This window comes from Hipposideros armiger, unplaced genomic scaffold (genome assembly GCF_001890085.2).
Source record: "Hipposideros armiger isolate ML-2016 unplaced genomic scaffold, ASM189008v1 scaffold_208, whole genome shotgun sequence".
Taxonomy (NCBI): domain Eukaryota; kingdom Metazoa; phylum Chordata; class Mammalia; order Chiroptera; family Hipposideridae; genus Hipposideros; species Hipposideros armiger.
This window is the reverse complement of record NW_017731558.1, coordinates 2,268,248-2,290,073: the sequence shown is the minus strand read 5'-3', so window position 1 is coordinate 2,290,073 and position 21,826 is coordinate 2,268,248. Positions and strand designations below refer to the sequence as shown.

General features: G+C 41.1%; 1 protein-coding gene across 1 annotated transcript in view; it reads left to right on the top strand.

The window, feature by feature from the left end:
* The window catches only part of POU6F2 (POU class 6 homeobox 2), a 444,250-nt gene that overhangs the window by 156,871 nt on the left and 265,553 nt on the right, over positions 1-21,826 (top strand). The gene's annotated exons all lie outside the window — the stretch shown is intronic.

Below are 21,826 nucleotides of genomic sequence, written 5' to 3'. Positions count from 1 at the left end.
CTCAACAACATTCACATATGCCATACAGGGTTACTATAGTCATCAAGTCATCATGCTGCACATCAACATCCCCAGTAGTCATTTATCTTATACCTGGAAGTTTGTCCCTTTTGACCACCTTCATCCAATTTCCTCTCCTCTCACCCTCCACCTCTGGTAACCACAAATCTCATCACTTTTTCTGTGAGATTTTTTTTTCTTTTGTTTGTAAACTCCATATATAAGTGTAATTCCACATATAAGTGTGATCATACAGTATTTGTCTTTCTCTCTCAGACTTATTGCACTTAGCACAATGCTCTCAAGGTCCATCCATGTTGTTGCAAATACCTGGGGATCTTAAACCACAGACTCAAGTCTAGGGCAATGTGAGATTCTTTACTGCAGTTGGCTCACAGACCACACTTTGAGTAGGAGGGGCCTAGAGCAGATGAAGAACCGGGTTTACAGAAGATATTATTAAGAGTAGAAAATTACAGTACAATCACTCCCTCTCTAGTGGAAAGTTCCCAGAGCCGTGAGGGAGTGGGAGGACCCAGCTCGGGCCCTGACTCTGCCATGGACCAGCTGCGTGCCACGCAGGGCCCACCACTTAAGTGCGTTGTGTTTCATTTTCCTCATCTCCCAAATGGGGATAATAAGACTTGCTCTACCTACTTCACAGGATTGTTGTAAGGGTCAAATGAGAAAATGTATGTGAAAGCTCTTTGAAAAATTAAAAGTGCTGCCCAATTGTAAAGAGATCAATATAGCAGGAGAAGGGGCAGGCAGAGTGATGTTGGGTGGTAATGGAGAGCTCCAAGAAGAGTAAATTCTGACCCTGGGTTTGAAGGCAGCAGCTAGGGAGGCCGATTCATCATTATTCCAATTGAGAAGTCACTGCTAATGGTGGAAATGGTACAAAGACAGAAGCAAGTCAGTCTGGGTGTGCATATCTGTGCATGCACGAGCCACAGCAAACTAACATGCTTCCTCAGTGAAGGGTCCATCTGCAGGAAGTGATGAGATATTAACGTCTTTTAAGAATGGAGAAGCAGAACATAAAAGACAAAGTTTCAGAACACTGCCTCTGAAATCTTGATTGAAGTCTTTTGATGCAAAGACAAAAGAAGAATTACTTTAGAAATCACTTTTAGTGTCACTCATTTGGCAGACTGACCCCTCCATTTGCCAGGAACATTGTACAGATGAAACCACCCCACACCTGGCCACTTATGCTGTCTCTGCGTGGCCTGGATGCTACTAGACCTTAGCTCATGTCTGCGCCAAAGGCTTGGTTCCAGAATTGCCTGTGAAACTTCAGCCTTATGTCTTTGATGCCTTCTGCAAGGGGCAGGGCCAGCTTCATGGGTGTGTGGCAGGTGCAGTGGCATGGGGCCCCATGTCCAGAAGGGCATGTACTTAGTTTAATGCTTTTCTGTCACTGTCCTGAAATTCCTAATAATTTTTTAACAAGAGATGCTGCACTTTCATTTTACACTGGGCCCCCTGCTCTGGCTTTGGTTACCCTCCTCTCCTCACCAACTACTCACCTCTGACCTTCTTACCAACCTTGCCCCTTTCCCTTCTAAAACAATTTTTAATTCATCCCATCGATGGTTCTCGATTGTCTACTCATCAGTATCTCCTAAGGCATTTTAAATAATGCTAATATCTAAGTTCTACCGCAGACAATTAGATCAGAAATCCTGGGGCTAGGTCCCAGACATGCAGATTTATGTTCAGGTCTGCGTGTGGTTTTCATGTGCAACCATTCCAGAGTGGAAAGTAACAGTCCTGTTTGCAGAAAACGTTCTCCACCTCCTAGCGTTAGAGGCAACTTGGCTGTCCCCTATGGACATGGCTTTCTTTGCTGGCCTTTCAAGTAGAGGCTGCTCATTCTTGTCCGCTCTATACATGTTGGCGTAAGAAGGTCATTATTGTCACATCCCCCAATGTTGCTAACATACATTACTTCTCCATTGTATTCCTTTGAGAACCTTGCTCTTCTGTGATATACCACATATTTCATTTCTGTTGCTGAAGGCAACATTCTTTGACCACCTCAACTCCAAAGGTCTTCACCTTTTCTGTGTGGACATGTTCTATCATACTTAACCCTGTCATCACCCAGAAATCTTTCACTTCGAAAACCATGTGCTGAGCCCAGCCTCACTCTGTAACCTCTTTCAGCCCTTCATTCCTCCATGCCTACTCTCCCACCCCAAATAACGTAACATTCACAGGGGCTGGGGATTAGGATGTGACTATGTATTTTCGGGGCCACGACACAACTCATGCCTCTTTGCAAATTACGGCCACAAAACATCTCCAGCCTCTTTACCTAGTCCTGTTCCTTGTTCACAAAGAGCTCATGTCCCCACTCCTTCAAACGACTGTCTAAAGCATCACCAATCACCCCTCTCAAATCAAGCCGTTCCTGCCTCTCCCACAGCAGATGAGCTGATGTCCTCTTCCACTTAGAAAATTGAAGTCGTCAGGTTTCTTCTCCATCAGCTTCTTCTACATATGCTCATTCTCTTTCCTTCTAGTCCCAAAGGGTGATCTTTCCTTCCTCTTGCTCAAAGCTGGCTCCTCATGTGTGCTCGGAGTCCATCCGTCCCACTTCTTTGGGTACCTTATTCCATCAGGAGTACCAAGTTTCTTACTAACAATTTAAACCATCCCTTCTTAACTATCGCCTTCTACTCAGATTATAACAGGCTCTAGCCTCTACCTACTTTAAGCAAATAAACAACAACAAAAAGATGTTTATTATACACTATCTTTTTTTGCTTCATAATCTAAAGAATTTCAAACTTTTTTACTTCAATTTACAATACAAAACATATTTCATATTGGGACTCAGTATACACATAAAAATAATACATAACTGAAATTAAAATTTATTGAAATAATACTTGGTCTTAATATGTGCTAAGCACTCTGTTATTTCCTGTTTTATTCTACTCCACGCAATTACTCTTTACTATTTAATTATTTTTACAGCTGGTTGCAACTCACTAAACTTATTTCGCATCCCACTAATAGACTCCACAACCCATGGTTTAAAAATCACTGATCTAACCTGCCCTGCCTATTTAAACACATAGATAAACTTCTTCACTTGCTATGCATTCCCTCACTCACTAAAATGCACCCTCAATATCCATGATTCCAATAAAACTGTTCATGCTAATGTTTATTCATCCAAATAGTATTTTAGGTAGCTAGTATGTGTTAACATATTAACAAGCCTAGTGGGTATTTTTCTCTTCTTCTCTTACTTGATCCCTCCGAAGGATTTGGGATGACCAGTGGAATGGTCCTGCAAAATCTCTTGTCCACTGGATGACTGTGAACTCTGAGTTCTTATCTCACCTTATGGAGTTTCTCCTTGGTTAATTTTTGGGCTCCTCTTTTCTGCTGCAATTGCAAACTTGATGTTCCCCAGAATTATATCCTAAATCATTGCTCTTCTAACACACTTTTCCTGGCAGTTAATCTGCTCTGTGGTTCTAAAGGCCACTTGTTTGTTGATTGTTCCAGTGTCTGTGTCTCCACTTAGGTTCTCTTCCTTGAGCATCCGGTAGTATCAACATCTCCACAAGCACTTCATATGCATTATATCTAAACCTGGACTTTTTATTCCAGCAAAAATACAGTGAGAAAAATCATGGGCTCTGTAACCTGGGTTGGCCGCAGTTGAAAGTATCCTCTATACCAATAATTTTCACATTTTCTTAGCCTTGGTGACGCCAAGAGTTTTTATAGACTACCTTCTCCTAAAGCTTCCATTTGCCACAGAGTGGGTTTAAAAAGTGACATGACTATTCATGATCCACAATGATGAATATAATTTCTTATTATTATAATACAGAATATGCTATGCAAATCTGAATTATTTCATTCTCCAAGCCAATGTATGAACACTACCATGTTCTCAGTATAAAACCACTAAGGATCCAATATTCCATCCACTCGATTAAGGTCCATAAGTCCAGGCTGACATGTGCATTCCCTGTCAAGTCTTGTAAATACCAGGGACCTCCTTTCCCAAAAGTCCGAGTCCTGTTCTGGTAGATAATAAAGAGGGATAATTTCATGTATCTCTCTAGTCCCTGGGAGGGGACAAATTGGTCTATGTGAATGGGCCATTAAATCATGGGCTTATTTGCACAGCAATAGAATCATCATAAAGATTGGACTGACCCAATCTATTAATTTTTCTTTTTCTCTATTTTGGTTATCTTTCCCCACTCAGGTGCAGAAAATTTGGATCAATGCCAATTTGTTTAATTGGATTTTTAAAAATAAGTGCAAAAATATCAAGCAGCCCTTTTAAGCTCTTTTAATGAGCTCAACAAGGGCCAAATCAATTAAGCAAATTGCTTTAAAAAATAACCTACCAACTTCAAATAAACCTCTTCCTTGCTCCAGAGATACATATGCCAAAGTTTATGCAGAGCAAATTTTTCCAGCTGAATTACCAACTTCTCAAAATGGGATTTAAAAGGAAAATGCTGACACGATCTCAGCTGAGGTAGGAAAAAGGGCGCAGCTCTGGCCCTAACCCAGTAGGGTTGTTTTGACAGCAATTTTGGGACATGTAATAGTGGACTGGAGACATTCACCAAGCTTATAGCTGTGACCTGATTTACTTGTGCAGTTGGTGGGGCATTTATATTAAAAATATCTGCACTCTGACATATAAAACAAGACATTTTTCTCTCCCTTTAGTTTCCTTAAATAAATATACATGAAATTTGAAACCCCACCTGGGTAAAACGTTTCATGGGTTTCTTTTTCCCTTTGTTTGCAACTCCCCCACCCCAGCCCCCAACCACCACCAGCACCTACCATTTAACAAGCAAGAGCTGTGTTTTCTTTTCAGCAGTAATATGGAACCAGAACAAACAGAGGATATAGGAAAGGTAGAGAAAAGTTAGATATATAAGCAAGAAAAAGTGAGTTATTGATTTTATTGACTGGTCTGTTAACTTCTGACATTGCAATAAAGTCTTATTTATTTGTATACAGAAGACTCAATTACATAGATACATATCATTTTAACAACTGGGTTATTTACAGGAGAATTGCAGCTTCATAAATAATATAGACCTGGGATCCCTGAAGCTGCTGTTTATCCATTGTTACCTAAGGAAGTGGCTATGGCTACTTATACCCCTCCTGCAGTCATTAGAACAACGTTACAATAGGCTGGGGAGAAGAAGGAGGGGCCAGGGAACAGCCGCGAAGAAATGAGGACAGGAGTCTCAGCCCAGCTGAAACACACAGTAAATCACCCCAGACACAGCTGCCGGGCTCCTCGCCCTCCTGCCAGCCCCGGAGGGCGGCTGTCATGGAGACAGCGGGGCTAAAGGATCCAGTCTTCAAACTTTCACTTTTAATTGCACAAGTCAGGACTTCATTACAGATTTTGTTTTGTTAAACATGAAGGATGTGGCTCAAAGGACGTTTTATAAGAATAGGATCGAGCATTCCCAAACATCGTCTCTTGATGGGGCAACTGGTGGAAATGGAGAGGGCGATCCTGGTGCTGCCCCGAGTTCTTTGTTTAACTATTAATTTAGTGCATAACTTCACTACTAGGGTGTAAGCCCCCAAGGCCCAGGAACCATATCTGGTCATTATTCAGTAAATATTTGTTGCGAATGAGTGAATTAAGTAATGAGGAGAAATGAAACAACACGGTATTATTTTTATGTGTCCTTAGTGTCTTGCAAATGCCCTCCCCTAGCAAGAACTTAAGAATATCGTGAAGAACTAATGATCAAAGAGTAGTGTTAGCATTCCAATTTTCGTATGAGGAGGCTAGAGCTCACCGTTGGTAGTGAACTTGGAGCTCAAGCCCAGATTTTAGGACTCAGAATCCCCTAAGAATAGCTCCTCTGCAGAGCAAGGAGCGGCCAGAGAGCTGCGGGGAAGGAGAGCAGATAAAAGGCAGCCGCAAGAAAGTACAAGCACACCTTGGCTGTTGTGAGTGATGCTGCAGTGAACATGGGAGGGCAGACTCTCTTCCAGATCCTGATCTCAATTCTGTGGGGTAAATACCCAGACTGGGATTGTTGGATCGTACGGTAGTTTTATTTTTAATTTTGGGGGTAACCTCTATGCTGTTTTTCATGGCAGCTGCACCATTTTACATTCTCACCAAGAGTGTACAAGGGCTCCAGTTTCTCCACATCTTCGCCAACACTTACCTTTTGTTTTCTTGATAATAGCCTTTCTAATACGGGTGAGATATATCTCACTGTCCACAATAGCCAAGATATGGAAACCACCTAAGTGTCCATTGATGGATAAATAGATAAAGAAAAAGTAGTGTATACATAGAATGAAATCCTTATAAAGGAACAAATCCTGCCCTGAAGGACATGATGCTAAGTGTAATAAGCCAGTCACAAAGGAACAACTACTTCATGATTCCACTGATAGGAAGTATCTAAAACAGCCAAACTCATAAAAACAGAGAGTTGCAGGGTGGAAGGGGAATGGAGAATTGCTGTTCAGTGGATATAAAATTGTAGTTATAAACATTAAGTTTATACCAGTGGAGATGATAAGTTTTATACACAACATTATGCCTGTAGTTAACAATATTGTAATTGTGCACTGCAAAATTGGTTGAAGGTAGATCTTATGTAAGTGATCTTACCACAGTAAAGAAAAATTAATTAATTCATTTAATTAACTAGCAAATACAAGCAGAATCCAGGCTGGGTTCTGAGGACTTATTTGCTGCTTGCTTACCCATAAGGCTGGCAGCTCCTCCTTTGTGGCTGTCGTCTCCCTGTTCCTTATTTCTAGAGTCCACTTACATATATATCTGTGCTCATCATCCACTTAGGGGCCAAGTTCTTTTTTGGACTCACATTCAGACACCACCCCAGCCAACATGTAGATTCTTCGGCACCAACTCAGTCATTTTGGGCGAAGCCGTCCCAGCCAGCCATTGCCCTGAAAATGATACCCTCTGCTCCTAACTATAATGGCTTTTATTCTTTTCCACTACAGCTCACACGTGATGCATGTACTTCTGTCTGAGCCGTGAGCAGCACCTGTCTACAGAGCCTTTGCAACCCACTAAAGGAGGTTGCCGTTGGATTCTTTTTTTTTTTTTTTGGCTGAGCCATCCTGCCACCTGTTGGCAGCTCATCGGCAGCTCAGCTCAGGCGGGACTCGAACCGCTGTTGCTCTGAGTGCTGTTGGATTCTGCTCCAGCCTGCCTCTCTGTCCCTCTTCTGACACCCTTGTGGGCTCTACCCTGCCCTTGAGGCATTGACAATGTCAGAGGCAAATGCTCAGCATCTTGTCAGATCAAACAGCTGGAATCACATTTCCCAGTCCTGTTGCCTGGAGTGCCAGAGCCCCACTGGGGGACACACCTCGCAGTGCGGACCCCTGGGTGGGGCTCTGTCTCCCTTCAAGTACAATGGTAATGGTGAGAAAGCTCACGCATATGGAGTGCTTACTGTGTGCCAGAAACTGTGATTGAATAGTTTACTTATGTGGATTACCATACTTAATCCTCACTTCATGAGGGAGGTACCATTTTTATTTCAACTTTGCAGGTATGAAACTGAGCCCAGAAAGATTAAGCTACTTGCTTGAGGTCCCCACCTGGTAAGTGGTGGTGACAGTCAATCTGATTTCAGAGCCTGTGCCCTCCACATAAGGCTCTCACGCTCTTGTTAACTCCCTCCTGGGGCTCATCTATACCACTGCCAGGTCTCCTGATGGAGGCTGTCTCTTTGCTCACGCACTCCACCAAACCCTTACACCCCAGTCTCCAGACCCAGCTTTCTGTCTGACAGGTAGGGGCCAAAGCATTTCCTGGACTTCCCTCAGTGACAGTATTTACAAGTCTCATTGCCATTAGTGTATAACAGAAGACAGGACAGACTAGAGGGGTGGTGACTATGCCCATGATCTGAGTGAGTGACAATGAGGGCAGCGGAAACAGAGAAGGGGACAGTTGTCAGCAAGATTTGGGATTTGAGATTTGTCTATTGCTGGGGGTAAGGCAGAGAGACTCCAAGCAAAGGTAATTTAGAGTCGGGGTTTTTTTTAGCATGTATAATTAGAAGGATGAACATGAGTGGAAATTGTGAAGTTTGGAAGAACTGGAGCTTTTCAAAAAAAAATTTTTTTTTTTACCTGTGGCAAATGTGCTATTTAGAAATACTGGACAGGAACAGAAGAGGTTTTAGATTAGCAATATAGGTTTAGGAGTCATTCTCATTCCCCAGTCTTCCAGCTTTTCTCCTATACTTGATTTCATTCTTGGATATTGGCTGCATGTGTGTAATTTACAGTCTCCTCTAAAGTGTCCCCTTACGAAAGGGTGTCCTCTGTGGCCACATCATCTCCTCTTCCCTTCTTTATCTAGATCATTTGTGATTGGATAATCATATGTCAATGTTGTTTGCAACAATACTCAAATGATTGGCAATGACAGCCAACACTGTTGAACAATTATTATGTGGCAGGTATGATGCTGGGCTCTTTCACACAATAATCGGTCTCACTATAGAAATGGCACCTATAACACAGATGCTACTTCTACCTGCGTTTTACAGCTGAGGAAACTTAAGATCAGTCAGTTTGAGTAACTTATCCAAAGTCACACAGATAGCACATGTGGCACAAAGATGAAAATACCAGTCGTTCTGACTCCACACTGTGTTGTCAGAATATTATTTTTAAAGACTCCTGTCCTCTTCTTTTTATCAGTTCTAATTATGGGATCATGTGGGTAATTTTTCTGAATTTTTCAGAATCTGACTCTCCCCACATCCCCTTTCTTGATACATAAACCTTCTAGAAGTATATGGTCATGTTATCCCGTGGATCCTGTTACTTCAATGTGGCCCTGTTAATCAGAATTAAGCCTAGACTAAGAATACCACTCTCTGCCCCCAAAACCTCCTGAGAGATGAGGCTGTCAGGCCAACTAGAAACGTATCTGATATTTTGCTTTGGGCATATACTTCCATTACCAAATGCTTCTTCTTTACAAAACATTTATAATTAGCATTAGCTAGCATCATCCACATCTTCCTCCTGATTTGGGGTCATACACCCTCAAAATAAAATGTGTACTTTTTAACTGAGAAAGAGAAAGCAGCCCATGGCATCTAGGCCTGGCACACACAGCTGGGCCTCGGTGACCTCCTGCGTGAACAAGCTCCTAGAACACCAACATCAGACAAGGCCACTCTGACCATGACGGACAAAAGCAAGGTCACTCCATCATCATGTCTGAAGACAGACAAACCAAGAACATTGTCCAAACCACAAAATGACCAAATAGGCACCCATCCTGGCTAATATAAGTGAATACTGTTCTTTTACCAACCACACCTTTAGCCTTTCTTTGTCTTGCTTATTTTCTACACAAGAATTATTAAAATATTCAATTGTAAAATTGCCACCACTTCCAGACAGCATCCAAATTTTGAGGATATTTTAGAGGTTGTATGTAAAATTTCTAGTTTATTCTACTGCCTATTCTCTGTTCAAATTTATTGGCACATAAAGACAAATGAGTAGTAATGTATTTATCAGTTCTGAGATACACAGCTTTTCCCTTCATGTGACATCTTAAAGTGAAGATTATGGGATAAAATTGGAATGTATCTTATAATAAATCAGTGGCATGTCATGGTTTAATTGGCAGATTATTTCTTCTTTAGTGGAACATAAAATATTCATGAGCTTTACATCAATAACATCTTAGATTTGATGAAATACGGTGGATATTTTTAAATGATTGGACTCCTCTTCTTCCACTCTTGCACCTTTTCACCACTGTAGTTAGCAGTTCACTCTGCTTCTTATTTCACATCCGACCCTGCCATTTGAAAGTCAAGTGTGAACTCAAGAGGTAAGTTTTAAAAGTATTTGGTGTTGAGTTGTTTGAATTCCATATACATTTTGAATATTAGTTCCTTATTGGAGGTGTTGTTTGCAAATATCTTCTGCCATTTGGTTGGTTGCCTCTTTATTTTGTTGATGGTTTTTTTTGTTGTTGTGCAGAAGCTTTTTAGTTTGATATAGTCCCATTCATTTATTTTACCTTTTATGTCCCTTGCTTTTGAGGTCATGGGTGCATCTTGAGATTATTATGCTAAGTAAAATAAGTCAGAAAAAGCCAAGAACTATATGATTTCACTGATATGTGGCATATAAAACTGAAAGCAACAAAGGAACAAAACAAACAAGAAACAAAAACTCATAGACAGACAATAGTTTAGTGGTTACCAGAGGGTAAGGGGGGAGGGAGGTAGTAGAAGAGAGTAAAAGGGATCAAATATATTGTGATAGAAAGAGAACTGACTCTGGGTGGTGAACACACAATGTGATATATAGATGATGTATTACAGAATTGTACACTTGAAACCTATGTGACTTTACTAAACATTGTCACCCCAATAAACTTTTTAAAAAAAGTATTTGGACTTAAAACCTTACAGTTATAATCTGAGTCTAAGTCATATTTAGTAGGCATATTTTTATAACATGAGTTCTGAAACATATCCAAAAATAAGTTAATATAACAAATCAAAATTGTTATGTATTTGAAACTGTCATGTAACAGAGTTAAAATAATGATAAAAATATTCTGAACAAGTCCTGTGAAGCTTTTGTTCTATTTGACTTTAAGTGGAACAAAATCTTTAGAACAAGAGGACAACAAAATAATGCTTTGCTAAAAGGATAAAAGAATCTGACCTAAGTCTATTAGTGATATAACACTCTACAAATGCACTCAAGTTAATAGCATCTTTAGTAATAGATACTTTTTCAATTACAATAATGCCAAGAAATAAATAGAGTGAGAGCAAAATGGTCAGAGACATGAATTGGACTGGTTCTTTGGCTGTTTAGCTTTTTATATCCAACTCTCAGGGGAGAAAAACCTAACCATCAATCTATGGGTGGGCCATTAATTTGAGTTTTCATGTTCTAGATCGACTTAATCTTATTACAGATGCAATGTTTTGTTACCCCATCTCCAAAGACGGTTTTGTAGCACTTGGTAATTTGTTCATAGTGGCTTGTGCGACATCCTTCCCTCCTGCACAATTTTGTGTTGTCACGCTGTCATACATAGAAGCTCCATTACTGTAAGCATTGCTAACTGCATGTGATGCTACAATTTCATGTGATGTAGTTCCTCTGAAGGTTCCTCCCTCCTGTCCTTTGCTGAGTTCTAAATGACCCCACTTTCTCCAGTCTTTAGTTGCACACAACAGTGAGTGATTGCAAATGCTACCTTTTGGGAGTATCTGTGTAGAAATGCAGTTTTATTTCAGCTTTAAGGGGTTTAAAATTTTTATTCCCCTCTTTTAAAGTGATGCTCTGGCTACTTTTGCAAAGAATGTGGTGTTCTGAAAGTAAATAACTGAAATGGATATGCCAGACTCTTATCTTCACAGACCCTCACAAATGGAAGAGCAAAGATATGGATATGGAAGGAGAAAGTGTCAGGAAAATTGCCATAAATCATAGAGCAAGGATATTGGGCTACATTTGGCATCAGTTTTTGTTGTGTTTTTAAAAAGATAAATATGCTTCCCTGTAAGAATATAGGACTGGCTCTTCCTGCTGTGAACCTCTTCACTGGGAGTCCTCCCACTGGGTGCATGGGGTAAGAATGGTGAAGGCTATTACCGTGATTGAGAGTATTCCTCTTGAATGTTTTCTTTTCCTATATTCTCACACACCTCCACCCTGACTTTTGTGAGATAGGATATGACAGTCTACTGCAAATAAAAGTTAGGCATTTTAGGTATATTTATACTTAAATGCTACCCAAGGGAAGGAAGGAAGGAAGGAGGGAGGGAAGAAGGAAGGAAGGAAGGAAGGAAGGAAGGAAGGAAGGAAGGAAGGAAGGAAGGAAGGAAGGAAGGAAGGAAAAAGAAAGGGTTGAGGGAAGGAGAGAGGGATGGAGGAGGGTAAGGAGGGAAAAAAGAAGGGAGGGAGGGAGAGAAGGAGTTATAAACTCCAAACCAGTGCTTCTCACTCTTAGCTATGGGTAATGGATCGCCTGAGGATTTTGTTCCAATCCAGATTCTGATTCAGTGGGTCTGAGACCTGGGAGGACTGGGACCTGCAGACCCACTTTTCTCACAAGGTGCCGAGTAGTGCTGATGCTGCCAGTCCCGAGATCACACCTTGATTATGGAGACCCTAAGCTAAGAATGCAGCTGTCCCTTATGCCATTTTCCCTTCTTCATCACCGACTTTCCCAGATCTCGAATCTAGAGATCTCTGGAGCCAAGTTCCACTAGGAAAATATCTGAAAATATAATTTCTATCATGGCACTGGGAATTTATTGTGTTGTCTCTCTGAAACATTTTCATTTGATGCATATGGCAGTAGGTTCAAATTCTGATGCTATCACTCACTAACTGTGTGATCACAGGTGAATTGTTTAACCTGTGTAAACCTTAGTTTCCATATCTATAAAATGGAAGCCCTGATAACACAGGGCTTCTGTGGAAACTAAATGAGAAAATGTATAAAATACTGATCGAAGTCTCTGGCTCACAGTAAGTATTCATTACATGGTAGCTATTATAAAATATTTGATCAGTATATAGTCTAGGTGATAAAGATGTGAGCCTTCCATTGATCAGGTAGCTTGAGATATAGTTGCCTCTCTGTCACTTCCTTACTGTGTAGTAGAAAAGTGAGTTAACCTTTGTAAAGTTTAGTTTCCTGTATAAAAGGACATAGTCATAAACACCTTATAGGGTTACTACTGTAAGGGTTGACAAAAATAATATTTATAAAATAATTAATGTATTACTCGGAACATAAAACTTTATATATATAAAGAAAATTATATGATGTCTCTAAAAAAGGATTGAGAGAAAAGAGGAATTATTAATATTTATTCTAAAGAAGAAACACTTCAGGAGTGTTTGGTCAGACACTCCCCGTGTCTGGAGGAGCAGAGGGAGTGGGCTTGCTGATGCTTCAAATTCTGCCATGTCCACAACAAGCTCCCAGTGCTCTGTGAAAAACCAGTATCCCTCTGCAAACAAAGAAACACTGGTCGAAGGAAAAATGAAAAAAAGAGAGAAGGTCTAGTGCAATGAGTTTCTCACTAGGCTAAAGTTCTTCAATTTAAAGGATTATCCTTTAAATAGAGAATACATCCTTTGCGTGGGAGAAGGGCATTCAAATGCCTCTATTGTATGATAATGCAATTTTTAATAATGTTTTTACTTAGCAAAATTAAATGTCAAGCTCTTTCTAGTCATATAGCTATTAATGTGCTCCTTCAATTTGACTGCCCTGTGAAACCTCCAAGTCTGGGAAAGTCAGTGTCCTGTGATTATCTAATCACCTGCTCTTTGCAGTCACAAATGCAGCCACTGCACATGGAGGACCACCAGTGTTCTGCGTTGGGGCTCTCCGACATGTTGTACCATGCGTATTATCAGAAGTGATTGTGCCCAGAGGCCATCATTTCCAATTGAAATAGTGATTTATTCTATTGTAGCCCATAGTTAAATCATATTCTGAATGTCAGGTGGACAGCCTCCTTGCTGCTGAGGTTGTGCAGAGTTCATACCTCTGAAAGGCCCCTAGGTCTGGGAGAAGAAGGGGCTGATGCATCGCTGTGATTGCCATCTCATGTCCGCCTGAGCCTAGAGTTTGGCCTGTGTGACCACGACGTAGCTGATTCTGTTTCAGCCCCATCTTCTTTCCACACCTGGGTTTCCAGGTATCTATGTGCGGCTGCTGGGCTCAGAGTCTCAATAAACTGAAAACAGTTTAAAAATTCATGATGAGACCTTTGATGAAGCATCCCTGTAGGTCTATAGGGCTGCAAAGAGAGCCCTGCAGGTATTAGAAAACAAACCCACATGTTGCTGGAAGAGGCTGGAAGATTGGAAATTGCAAGGAGAAAGTCGAGGACCTCTGACCCCACCACTTGAACCCCATAATACTAATAACACTGTGTTATGTAAGAAAAAATGGACTCTCTCCTCCCTGCCCTTCAGCCTCATCTCCCCACCCCAACGCACACACACACACACACACACACACACACGCACACATGCACACACGTGCACACATACACATTCACACACACATGCACATGCAAGCACGCACGCGCTCGCACACACACACACTTCACCTAAGATAGTACCAAAATTTTAAAGCAGATTATTTAACAGCTTTGACCATTTTTTAAGCACATTTAATGTCTGTTCTTAGTAATTCTTGCATGTTGTCCCACAGGTGGGTAACTTGGGAGTGCCTCCAAACTAAGCCAATTACATGGCCTTGAGCACCTAGATCATGCCCCCTGTTGCCAGGCTTGGAGGTGATCCAGCAGATAGTCAGGAGAGGGAAACTTTGTTTTTGTGTTTGTTAGTGAAAGGGCAGCACAGTTAAAAAGCTAGGTCTACAACTGAAAGAAAGCATGTGACAACTTCTATGTGATTTCTCTTTCAAGGAATTCATGCCTTGCCTCTCCAATCTAGGTATAGATAACTCAAAATTGATAGAAAATAAAACAGTATTTCATCCTAATTTTCCACCAAATGGTATACTTATGTAGTCATTGATAATAATGTATAATAGATGCATTGACGATTTGTAAGTTTGATTTCTTGTTTGGGAAAAAAAAAGCCATGTCTAAGTTCCTCTGTAGACACATATACTCTTTTCAAAATTTGCACTGATTTGGAAAAATGATTCTCTCAAAGCAGTTGTAGGATTAGGTGCAATTTTTCAAAATTTTAGGATCCTTTATAAGGAGGTCCCGTTGATGGAAAATTAGTAACTGAAAATTGTGTGGAAACTGAATCTGTGGATGCTGACAGTGAGCCATGGGCTGGGCTCCTTTCGGGCCTGTGACCATTGCGGGCACACAGGGCTCCCAGCCCAGCAGGGCCCCAAGTTTGGGGTTTAGTGCCCTGAGGTCACCACTTTGCAATTCTAAATAATTTCTCTTTGAATTTGTGCTCTGTGAGTAAAGTCTGATGGGACAATGAGAGCATGTGTGTGGATAGGGGCTTGGAGCCTCTGGTGGTCCAGCTGCTACCTCCTCACCTCCCCAGGATAAGACAGGTTTTCGGTCATCTGCTTCTTGCCCCTGGCAGCCCCAGACCCCTGGAAGCTCGAATCAGGCTGTCATCTTCTCCCTTCTCAGGGTCCAGCTCAGGTACGGGGGCGGTCATGTGCTCAGTATGCAATTCAGAGGGGACTTCTTGCCCTCTCCTGATCTAGATGTCCAGTGCATCTCAGCAGAGAGCTTACAATCCCTTGGTTTCACCCATCTGCAGTGGATTGGGGCAGCAGCCCTGGAGAAGGGGAGATTGAATTCTCAGCCCCAGTCCAGGGATCTGCATTTTCATTTTGCACTGAGCCCCATAAATTATGTAGCTGGCGCTGGTATAGGGTTGAGCACGGATGAAGCATGAGAAGGGAGGCTGCATGCATGGGCATAAAAGCACAGGTTATACATGACCTTGGCATCCACAGGGCCATGCCAGAGTGCCAGCAATCACATGGGAACAAAGACTTCATCCCCAGATCAAGTGCCCTGAGCATGGTCCCTAGCGATGTACTTGTCAGAGGAAGTGTCCATTTCCTGGGAGGAGTGTGGGAAGATGAGCAAGCCTTCTAAGATTAAAATAGGCATTTTTTAAATTACACAAACCATTTTCAGGTGGTTTAAAATCTATGTCTAAACTATTTCAGCTCACTTTAATACAAATCTCCATCATTTTAAGAACACCAACTCATTACCACATACATCAACACCAACATGCATATATACATGTATGCACACCCATGTATACATATATACATGCCAAGGCCCAGAGCTGGCTGGACGGAGACACGAGGTTGAGTTAGGAAGAGTCTTTGCCTCCAAAGAATGTAAACTCTTGTAGAGACAGCAGTGCTCAGGGAAAATCCATACCCCAAAGCTGCCTATATGCCAACAGTAGGTCATAGAATTTTGCTTAAGTATGTTTGATGACTCTCTCCTTTTAATCTCTTCTCTAAAGAGAAGAGTTTACAGAAATTGAGAACTTTGTTGGCGTGGATATCACAGGAGTTCAGCTGTGCTTTTATTAGATGGATGTGAAAACAAAGATAAAAACATGTTGGAGAAAGAATGAAGGGAAATTAAATTTTGAGAGAATGAAATGAACTGAAAGTCTTCTATAGCATGCACAGACTAAGCCTACATGTAGAACTGAAGCAATTATTGAGTAATTTTGGTAGATATTACAAAAACATTTTCAGATAATCAAGGCCAAATAAGAAATTTGTAGGATTTCTTACTATCCATTATTTAGATAGCTCAAATCTCCCTTTGACTTTTAATGCATCTGTGCAGCCTTTAAATAAAGATTAGCATTGAGAACCATGTAGGACATAGACCTCTCACACAAAGAAAGCTGGACTTTCCTCCACCAGAAGCCATAGAAGTCACTTGTTAGAAGAATAAAAAAATCCATTTTTCTCATTGATATCATCTGACATTCTCTGTTCTCCAGGCCTCGGTGGGTGAAGTTACAAGTACTTGACAACAAAACATGCAAAAACACACAGACCCTTATGTGAATTAGTGAATATTTGTTTTTCAAGTGTGGCTTATTACTTCAGCATCTCCAATTCCAGTGGAGTCCTGTATACTGTTCTGTACATAAACGTGTGTGTAGACAGTGTCACAAAGAACTCCCAAGTGGCAATTAAAATGTGGCCAACAGTGGCAGTGGCTGTGAAAAGACTTTTACAGACACCATCACTCCCTCCTTGACATTTAGTCATCTTGAAGAAATTGACAGAAAGGGAAGTTTAATTTAGAGAGGACTTGTGCCCTGCTTAGCTGGCTTCACACACCCACCATGAAATAATAATGCATTCAACTGTCTACCTTATAATAAGCAACCTTTGCATCACCTCCCTCACTGGTGAAACCCACAAACAGTGGGTAAGAGAGGTATGAATACCAGAAAAAGCTGAGGGAGCCCTGTGACCTTCATGTGATTATGTTTGTGCTAACGCACGGAGGACAGAAACCCAAACTATCCCTGTGCAGAACCCGATTCATTAAAAATGCATTGGTCATTAACAAGAGAATCTGGTGCCCTGAATGGGGTGGGCATGGCCTCCACCTAGGAGAAGGTGGAACTGGCTGACTCGGGACAAGTAATTCATACTGCAGTTCTGTTTCCTTCTCTATGTCATGGCCATTGTATCTTTTTTACAAAGGTAACGGGGTAAGGCTCCACAGAGGAGTATACTCTCCCAGGGTTAACAATGTTTTATTTGTTTCTTAAAATGACTTATTTGGAAGTCAACTCCAAAATGGCAGGGTGGTAGGATTTAAAACTCTATACTAGAGTGCACATCGATTTTACTTTAAGAATAACTAAGAGATGCCAAGCCTGGTTTGCCTTAGTTAATGAAAACTCATCATTCATATATATATTTCATATTGCTAGGAATAAGCGGCAGTCCTTCAGGAACTGTGGCCTTGAACTGAGCTGGGCGGGGAGGGTGGACTGACAGGCTGTCTCCTCAACAAGCACTGAGGGCAAGAGCCCAAGGCTTGGGGCATCACCTGTCTTGGTTCCGCCAATAACCCCGTGCCTCCAGAGCAGAGTGGTCCGCAATCAGCTTTGTAGGTTTCAGATGTGAACTCAGCACCGGAAGGACGGTGTTGAATGAACCAATGTTCTGACAATCAGGCATTTAACAATTAAAAATAAGTTTTATCCTCATGTCCCAGCCAAACTCCTAATCAGTCTTTCAGTGTCTTCATCATTCATGACCTCTCTTTTCCATAGCAGGTTTACAGCAGGGCTCCCTGTTATTTGCAGAGAATTGACTCCTATTATACAGCTATTTAAAAGTTTATACTACGATCCTTCTAAAATCAGGGGTTTTTGTTGTTGTTGTTGTTGTTGTTTTTAGCTGAGCCATCTTGCCACCTGTTGGCAGCTCAGCAGCAGCTCAGCTCAGGCCGGGACTCAAACAGCTATTGCTCAGAGCTCACACTCTTGAGCGAGCTCTTAACCAACTGAGCCACTCGGCTGGCCCTGAAACCAGTTTTTATACTTCTTGAATTACCAGTGAGCAAATCATAATTATAAAGAAAACATGTATCTGAGATGGGCCTTGCCCTTGCTAAGCTAGAAATATACCGGGATTGGGCTGGGACAACGCCCCAGGTGAAGAAACTTGGGAGTCTGGCTGAGAAATAGGAGCCGACGGCCCATCTGCTCTTCATGAAACGATTGTGTGAGCATCCTCTGTGCAAGGGCGATGCGGATGTGCCTGGGCAGCCTCTAAGCCACTATTCTCTGCCCATGGTCTTCAATCACTGGTGGCGTTTTATAAAACATACATGTGAGCCCCCGCTTAGATGTTCTGTCAGTAGTCTCATGAGGGATGTGACCCTCTGCGTTTCAGAAGCTCCACAGACCAGGCTGATTCACAGGTCTGGGTAAGAACTACTGATCGAAGCCCGGGTCAGGATGAGAATTTGGAGGCTGTATCTTTGTGCCATATTTCCTGGTCATGATACCACAGGATGAAAGAAGCATTATCTGTAAATATCCCCCTTGGTAGTCTCTTAGAGGCCCAACTATTTGGTTCCTTTCAAAACACTCATCTAAAGGTACAGAATATGCACAGTTGGGGTGGTGTGTGAGGGAGTGTGGGCCACACACATAGGGATGGGAGTATGTACTGAGTTGACTTGGGGCAGGTGAATATTATGGGCTAATTAACGAATATTAAATATTATATTAAATACAAAGGAAATCTTATTAGATACTAGTCAAGAGAGATAGCACTTATGTGGTAAGCATGCTCTGTTCCAAAAGATTTGCAAATATATTTTTCATTCAATTCTCACAACAGCAGCCTGATAAGGGAAGTGCTGTTATTTCCCCAGGCTTTCACAAGAGGAAGCTTGAAGAAGAGGGAAAACAAGCCCAAGTTCACATACCTAGTGAAGTGGCAGAGCTAAATTTAAACCCAGGCAGAGCGGAAAATTTAAGAATCCTTGCTTTTAAGCTGTACAGCAAGCTGCTTTTAATATCTAAATTGGAACAGAGTTAGAATTTTCCAGCAAGCTAACGATTTAAAGATATGTCTAAAGTTTATGCCAAACAGTAGTAAATTGTCAAGTGGATTCCAATACGGCTCTTGAAGGAATTATACCACCCCCAATGAAAACCCCAAGCCTCTATTTCTACTGAGTGAATATTTAATCAGTATGAGTAAAATGCCTACACCAGTGCTGGGCGTAACTGGGTTAACCAATGAATAGTCCCTGCCTTGCTGGAGTTCACAGCTGCCACCTGAATAACACACACTGTTAACTCCAGAACAGGCCACTGAGAGACGGAGAGGTAACGCGTTTCCCAGGAGCCTGATCGGAAGGAACCTGCCCAGCCCATTTAAGTTAGTCTTTTCGTGCCTGTGCCAGTGGAAATAGCTAACGCCAAATTCTCTGGTAATGTAGGCTCACACTGCTTCGGTTCTCTCTTAGCAACACCGTGTATTCATTCTGACTGTGGGATTCCCCTTTGGCTCTGAGAAGACCCCTGATTTGGGAGCCGCCTTACGACCCAACAAATTAGTTTATGGTCCTAAAAAGTTAAGTGTGATACAGGCATTTGAAGAAAATGGAGATGTGCATTAAGAAGAAACATTACTTTTTGATCCTGGCAGGAGAGCATACATAATCTCCTCTAGAGTCTGTGAAAGACTTCATTTTACACATGAAATTGTGTGGAATTGCACTGTACTGCACTGAACATGGTTTTTTGAGAATAACCACCTTCAAAACCAGTGGCTGCACACTGGGCCTCCAGCAACAGAGAACAAATGTAAGCAAATGTAATCTGTGTGAAGCTACGGGTGACACACACACAACCTTGTGACACAGTGTCTGCATGGGACAAATCCTAAACCTTACAATGGCGTGTCATTTGGAACACAGTCTACAAATAAGCATGGGACTCATGAAAGAAGTATGAACAGAACGGCCTGGCAATTTTAAAGATTAAGAGATGTATTTTTCAATGGTGTAAAAGGGTTTTTCTCTTTTTCTGTGCATTCTAAAACTCTTTTCACAGTCTGCTGCAAAAATTCATGCCTGGCAAACATGGGGAAGCAATAACATTTTTGAGAACATCAAAAACTAAACCTAAGAGGATTTTTGGCCATTTGAGAATTTACCTAATGTGAATATTTGACCAAAAGTATCACTTTGGACCTGGTTAATTCTATAAAAGTACATGGAGCTCTGCCGAGAATTTTCAGGCAAAATAGGACTTGAGTACATAAGAAGGGGAATTGTGAGATTTACAGTGCATAATGCAGCTCGCAGTTTAAAGTGCTCTGCTATTCAAGCATAAGTAAATCATGTATACAAAATTTAGAAGAAAGGTCTCCTGCACATTATGGGGAAATTGTTGGCATCTTCTGATGGGTCATCTCACCCTTGTTATTAAATGACAACGATCATTAAAATGCCAAACATATTTTGACAGAATTCACTTTATAAAATGTCAGCAAGTCTGTGTTTTTATTAGTTTGTTCCAAATCAATTTAGAAATTTCAGTAGAACTCTTGTAAGTATTCCCCAAGCAATGTCCATTCCTGACTTTCTGAGCAAAAAAAAAAATATTACAAATTAATCAGATTTTCAGATTTCTGCATAATGGCTTTGCACATTTATTGCTTAATCCTATTATAAAATGATGTTATGATTGACACACCACAGTGGAGATAGAAGTCAATTGAATAATATGTAGCAGTCAATTTTATTTGTGGCTTAATGTGTTGAAGTACTTTTTTCCACATTTCCATTATTTATAAGCCTGTCCCTTTGGAGAATATATAGAAGAATTTGTTTTAAATGAGCCAATAATACCTTCTTTAAAATTTATAAATGTGACAGAATCATCTTTTTTTTAATTTTATTTTTGGTCATCCGTGGCACACCAGTAAACAGGATTTGAACTGTCTTCCACTTGTTATTCATAGGACAAACATCAGGAAAGAGGATCTTGTCAAGGATGGTTTGGAATTGGATTTTAACCACCAAGAAAAAATAGCTACCCTTACAAACCTTCAAAAATTGCTATTAGCTCTATTTGTTTGTTTGTTTGTTTATTTATGCATTTATTGTTACTGCCATTATCTTATCTGCTACAGTTTGTCCTGAAACAAAGCACATACGCCCATACAGAGAAGCTATAGTGTTTAAGAAGGCTTGAAAGCTCTGCTGTTTTGGTGGAATTTTATATTTCATGCTTTGGTGTCTAACAGAATTCCAGCAAAGGAAGTAAGTTATGCTCTATGCTTAGCATAGGGAGGCTCTCTGGAAGTGGTGTGGGGTTCCTACTGTTTCAGTTAGGAAGTTTGCTTCAGGAGGTCCATGTTCTTTTTAGGACATCACATAAGGTGACCTTGAAAAAGGCTTTGTTTTTAGGAAAACACATTTATAAGATTCAGTGTCCGAAGTGTGTATGGAAAGGGGCTTAAGTATATGAAGCCATATTAAGAGAAAATATAGACGCACTTGGTCATGTCTGAGATCACACTTTCTCTGGCTTTGAGAAATTGGATTAGCTGTCACCCAACTATGCATAAAGGGTGCAGTTTCCCACACCAGAGACTCACTGGAATGCCCCATGCAAACTGATGTATAGTGCAAGCCTATTAAAGCCACTGATGATAGTGTCACTTTCCCTTCTGTCATCGCCTTCTACCTCCTGGAACGACTCTGGTCATCCTGAATGTTCATTAGCATAATTTATA